The following is a 6,936-nucleotide window of genomic DNA, read 5'->3' on the forward strand; positions in this document are numbered from 1 at the left end:
TGTATGTATGTATGTATGTATGTATGTATCTGGTCTATCTTTTACCTATCTGTTTTCTTTTGTGGTGTTGGGGATATCAACCCAAGGACCTTTTTTCATGCTAAGCAAGTTTTTATCACTAAGCTGTATCCCCACTGACTGTGGCACTAATTATAATAGCATACTATTAGAAGCAGCATCAGTGTCCAGCCGTAGCTGAATGGTGAATTACAGCATAATTCATAGAATGGAATATTATTTAACAGTGAAACTACAATAGCATGGGCAAATGTCTGGAATGTAATTTTGAATGAGAAAAGGTAAGTCACAGAATGCATAGTATATTATTTTATTCAAAAGGAATTTAAAGGATGCAAAACTAAAAATATATTGTATAGATCTTGAAGCCCTAAGAATTCAAAGATAACATAAAATTTAGAATGGTGTTTATTTCTCTTAAAATTCCATTTTAAATTTATTTATCTTATGTGTGTTTGCCTGCATGAGTAAGACACACACACACACACACACACACACACACACACACACACACACCACATGTGTGGCTGGTACCCAGGGAGTTTGGAAGAAGGCTTTGGATCCCCTGGAACTGGAGTTATGGGTGGTTGTGAACAATCATTTGGGTGCTAGGAACTGAACCCTGCTCCTCTGCAAGGGTAGCAAGTGCTCTTCACTGCTGAGTGATTCCCTACATCTCATAGTTTTGGTATTTTATTTTTTAAGAAAGAGAAAGGAAAAGAGGGAGTAAATAAGTTAGTGAGTTGGACCAGAGAGAGCCTTTCATGTGATATTAATAGTCTTTATTTTTAATTGAGGAATATATACACAGATATGCTCTGAATCATACATAGTTTTATTTGTCTGTTCAATAGTAAGGTATCTTCTTACCAAGATAGACTATATCTTTATAACTATAGATACAGCTTCCTCATTTATTTACTTTTTTATTTATTCTTAATTGTGTGCATGTGTGTGCGTGTGCGTGCGTGTGCGTGTGCGTGCGTGTGCGTGTGCGTGCGTGTGCGTGTGCGTGTGCACGTGTGTGTGTGCATGCTTGCGCATGCACGCGCACACATTCACATGCGCACACCCACTCCAGGACATGTCTGGAGGCTAGATCTGACCAGCAAGCTCTGGAATCACCTCCTCTGCCCCCTGAGAGCTGAGACTACAGATGTGTCCTGCTGTGCCTGGATACTATGTGAGTGCTAAGGATCTGGACTCAGGACCTCACACATTTCCACAAGCCCCCCAACCCTCAGTAGTTTTCTTTAAGGGCTGGAACTTGTAGTGCATAATTTCAGTTTTGGTTTAAAACTTCAAATCCTGAACAATAACAACAAAAGCATTTTTCAGTTAAAATACAAAATAACTAGTTTGGGTAGTTAATTTTAAGCATTTTTAAGTGGCATTAAAATCTTCAGCCCAGTTCCCTCAGTTTGAATGTAAGGCCACTATCCAAGGAGAAAGGGAGGTTCCACGCTGGGCTTTATGTTTTGAAGCTGTAAGAGTCCCATTAAAAATTAGCCGCTGCAGGATACAAGCAGCATAGAGGCTGCTTCTCCAAATAGCAGAGTGCACACCAAGGCTGTTTGTTATGTTGTTTGGGAAATAACTTTTAGTTAGAAAAACTTCAGGGGGTTCATTGTAAGTTCAATTACATCTGAAGCAAAATAATGTATTATAATTTATTAGTCGGTGAATTACCCATGCACTCCCCCACATTTCCCAGCTCCCTTGCTCCTAGGTGGCTCAGTGTGAGGAGTTATGACACATGAGCCAAGAGTGGAAGTGACATTTGTCACTTCTGGGACAAAGCACTCTCTGGTTCTTTGAAGGCTTCTTTCCCTCGCCATGGCAACCACAGAAGCCAGATGTTGAGATAGAGAGATGTGTCTGGAGGATGAGGCAGGGCACCCGCAGCTAACTTTGAGTGAGTGAAAAGTAAGCCCCAGTGAGCAAAGTAGGAAGTGGGAAGGTCATTTACTACCATAACAAAACTAGCCTATCCCTGCTAATATTTGACAGCACTGTCCCTTATAGTCACCATGTCTGTGACCTTAGGCATGCACACAGACTGTGAACAGTAATGTGTCTATAGGTAAAATAGCTTTTGTTAAATTTTTAGTTGCAAAGGAATTCTTGTTTGTTTACATCTTCAGTGAGAAAAGAGTCCAAAGAAAACTACATATGCTATGGTTGACACAGGGTTCACTCAAATTTAGTCTTAAGATCCTGACTCCATCTAAATGACTGGGAAACATTTGTCTAGTTTAAAAGCTATAAATCCATTTTCCTTGTCACATAGACTAAGACAGTATGGGGAACAACACAATGTTTTGTTTTCAGGACCAAGTGACTTACCTTATATTTCCCATTTATTTCCTTTCACTAAGCTTCTTTTAACTTTTTCAAAGGCAATGGATCAATTTTAATTTGTTGCTACCGAACTGAAAATAAAAAGTGAGATAACTTGCTCTACAATATACACTAAAAATCTGTAGCAACCAACACTGACTTTTGTCTGAGAGAGAAAGGCCGCATCAGAGGAGGAGATGGGGAAGTTGAAATTGCTTGGAAATCACTTCCAAGGATGATATTAAGTAATTAGGTGTTCCCATTGGGGGAAACTAGAGAGAGCTGGACCAGGGTGAAAAGCTGTCTTACAGGAAAGAGTGCACAGCACTGAGGAATCACCAGTCTACCATCATGGAGAAAGCGTTCGGCTGCCACCAGCTGATGGACTGGTGCCATTTTTGTCTTGAGAATGTCCAGTAACCCTGGTCAGGGCTTTGGGGGTGCAGGGAACAAAAGTTAGCATCTAGTGCCCATGCACCTTGAGTTGGGATTAAAGGGGCATGCACAGGATACGAGTAAGGAGTGGATAGAGCAGCCATGCAGCTGGATTGTAGTCCATGTCCCCAAGTGCCTGGCAGAGACAAACCATCTTTGGAGAAAGAGACCATCATTGTAGACTTCCAGATATTTTTTTACAAACCATTAAAAATACAATTGTCAGAATATAGGGAAAAGTAATCAAGCATATAAAAAATTAAAACATAAAAAGAATAAAATAAGTAAAAGAGACTACAGAAATGAGCCTGCAATGATTTCAGAATTAGGCTATAAAGCCATTATTTGAGTCAAGCTCAGGTAGGTTAAAGTGAAGAATGGTAATTTTATTTATTTGTTTTATTGTGTTGGTTTTTGTTTGTTTGTTTTATTTTAAGGCGGGGTTTCTCTGTCACCCTGGCTGTCCTAGAATCACTCTGTAGATCAGGCTGGCCTGGAAGTCAAAGATCCACCTGCCTCTGCCTCCAGCCTGTCTCTGTTTCCAATGCTGGCACTTAACGGCATGTGCCACTACTCCTAGCCAAGCATGGCTATTTTAGCAGAGGACTAACTGTCAAGTATTAAGCCCATGTAGTCCCACACCCACAGAGGAGAAAGGGTATAGCTCAGTGCTAGAGTTCTTATCTTTCATACATGAAGACCTGGGTTTCATCCCCAGTACCTCACCCCCATAGCTAAGCAAATAAATGCCCAACAGAGGTTAAAAGAATCGTTTAGAAATTCTAACCATAGAAATGAGAGACATAGATTAAACAAACAAAAAACTAATGGGGCTGGGGAGATGGCTCGGTGGTTAAAAGCACTGATTGATCTTCCAGAGGATCAGGGTTCAAATCCAAGGAACCAAGCTCACAGCCCATTGTACTTTAGTTGCAGGGGATCAGACTACTCTTCTGTACTCCACAGGCTCCCACATGCATGTGGTGCACATACATACATTCAGGCACACTTCAGGCACTCTTCAGCTCTAGCGGTTGGCTCACAAATGCAAGGAGACAAGTGAATAGGTAAGATGCGTAAGAAGGGAGCCACATAGAAACACCGCAGGGCAGCAAATCCAAGGCTTTTGGAAAATACCGAGGGCAACCAGAGGCAAAATATTTACCTTTGTGGAAGGAATAGTTCGATTGCCAACTTCTGAGTAGTAGCAATTGTGGGAGCCAGAATCCTAAGCAATGGCCCTTTCCATGTTGATGTGAGTATCTGTGAGCTTGGAACTATATGTTCAGTGAGAATCCACTCAAACACTGGAACCAGCCTCGTTTCAGTAATTAAATGAGCTCCTGGTGGGATCTGCTGTAGGTACAAATTGTGTGTGTGTGTGTGTGTGTGTGTGTGTGTGTGTGTGTGTGTCTGGTCCAGGATGCCACACATTTCTCATTACTTAAAATCTAGGTCTAGGATCCACTGAGGTAGCCCGGTGGATAAAAGCAAGCCTACAATCTGAGTTAACCCTCAGAACCCACATGGTGGAAGGGGAGAACCCACTCTTACAAGTTGTCCTCTTCCCCGTGCTCTGAAACACCAGCCCCTGCTGCTGATGGCCTACCGCCACAGTAAAAAATAAAATCTGTGGTTTAGCCAGCATCCATTTCCCTCTTCTTTCCAAAGATCAATCCTAAAATCATAGGTTGTTTGGCCAAAGACACCCCACTCTTGATCTGCCTAGTCAGAATTCTTGTAGTGGAGCTCGGATGTGTAGAATTTTTAAAAGTCTCTCACCCCTGTAAGGGTTCATTGTGCTTTAAAATTGCAAAGTGAAGGAGAGGAAACCAAGCACAGTGCTTAGGATGCTGTGGAAGTCAGGGGATGCTGTCTGGAAAGCACACTCTGGAACAGGGTCCATGGACGGTACAGGGCAAGAAAAGTGTGCTGGGTTTGGCTTGAGTCTCCTGTCAGTAGTAAACTAAGAACCCTACCCCACAAAGGTGAGGATAGTATTTGGGCGCTTGGAATGGAGGATGAGGAGTCGGGAGGAAGGGAAAACATTTAAGCAGAGTGGATGGTAGCTTAATGAAAAAAAATTCAGTTTTTAAGATTTGTAAACTTATATATCTTCGACTTTTAAATTTTAAAGTTGAAGGTGAGACAGAGACCCTGTCTGAATTTCATCTGATAGTTACATTTTCTTCCCATGTGTAATAGCTAGCAAACAATGAACTCCACATTCCAAAAATCTAGAAGTATTTATGAAAGTATTCACTCTAAAGAAAATAAGCTTGTTCAATCTGATTGAAATATCACTCAGTGCATTAAATGTGTTGAATGGTATCACGATTTCATATATAAGTAAAAAATAAATTAGATTACATTTCAGTGAAAGTCCTTTTTTACCACAGGCTCAGCTCCCTCAGATTTCACTGACTGCCGCAGTTGAGGCAGGAGGACAGGTGTCAGCTGTGAGGGAGTGTCCTCTTACTAATAAACCTATTTAATGGCATTCTAAAGGAAATGATAGAAAGGGTCTAACTGGATTATTTTTTAGACCCTGAGATCAAATTTAAAAGAACAGGACAGTGGAAAAACAGCTGTTGGGGTGGGGGCAGGAGACTAGGAGAGAGGAGGGAGCAGGAGAGAGCTAAACAAAAGCCTTAATCTATTGCTTTGCAAACTAATTTTAAAAGGTGTTGGTGTGGAGGTGCCCTGCGTGGGTGGGTAACATTGTTTCCAGAAAGCCATAGGCTTTAAATGAAAATTCCAGGTTAGGGATGGGCTGTCGGTCAAGGAGACTTGGCCCCCAAAACAATACAGCTATTGACATTATTCTTGGTGACCCCCATGAACTAGGTAGTAACACCATACTACCAAGAGCACACATACTCTCTCTGCCAGTAGGATGGAGAGAAAGCAAGTTAGAGCTAAGATGGAGGCTTGTTCTCTGCCAGCTAGCTTTCATAGTGCAAAAGAAAAAAAAATTGTGTAAGTGGGAAAGAAAAATCTTAACCAATCTTACCCAGCTGTAGAGCCTGCAAGCTACAACTTACCATGCAAAATGTAGTCAATGTTGTAATAGTGGTGTGATTGTTTTGAGGGCGACTAATCAACTTTCTGCCTGCATTTTGGATGGATTAATATAAATCTAATCAATAGACTATGGTGGGGGAGACCATAGGCCCTAAGCATCTTGGTTACCAAAGTTGATTTACTAAATGGACCTGTTGTGCCCACCAAACTGCCTCTTAAATATTAACATTCATGTCATATACTAGTGTTAGCCTCAGCCCTGGTCAGAGATGTTTGTTCTTGCAGTGGGCGACAGTTGACTTCAGAGACTGGTCAAAATGCAGAGTCAGTGTGTGGTGAGTCATCAGCCCTAAACAAAGCTGAGAGAACATCAGACCGAAAGAATGCAACCCAGTCTTCTGGGTTCCATAGGACCACCACACTCACACACTCCCAGCATCAGTAACCTGTGAAAGACCTGTGCAAGATTAGGCTTGTCAATGTTCCAGCATGGGGAGGGGAAGGACTTATTCAACCCCCCCTTGAAGAGCTAGTTGTAGTTTATGGTGTAAGAGGGATGTTTTCGTCTGTGGAGTAGCCACTAGTAAGCTGCCTGGTGAATAAGCCCTATGCTCATTCATGCAACCCTAGTTAAACTCAGTGGGACACACATCAAAGTGAAGGGGCCCTAGTTAAAAAGAAAGGGTACACTGAGTGAGAGGAGGAACAAGAGAAGACAATGAAATAAAATACATTATATACATCCATGAAATTATCAGGAATAATCCTAAAAAGAAATGCCTGTTCTTCCAGAATGAGTTGGTCCTTTGTTTTAGCTTTTACAAGGAAGTGTATATAACCACAGATTTTTCGTTTTTTAATGTCAACCTCAAATAGAAAAAATTTGAGAAGATGTCATTTCGGGACTATTTGGGTTGGAAGTAAAAGATACGCTGTTAAAAGGTGGCTCTGCCCCACCCATAACGTGCCCTTTAAGATGTCTAGCAGCTCTGGGGGTGGCTGGCTCTTCTAGTGGCTTTCTCGGTATGACCACAAGATGGCGCCAACGCTCAAAATATCGCTTCAGAGAGCCATGCGAAGGAAGAAAGGCGAGCAAAGGGGCTCTCTCTTCGTTCTAAG

Source organism: Phodopus roborovskii, unplaced genomic scaffold, assembly GCF_943737965.1.
Source record: "Phodopus roborovskii unplaced genomic scaffold, PHOROB, whole genome shotgun sequence".
Taxonomy (NCBI): Eukaryota; Metazoa; Chordata; class Mammalia; order Rodentia; family Cricetidae; genus Phodopus; species Phodopus roborovskii.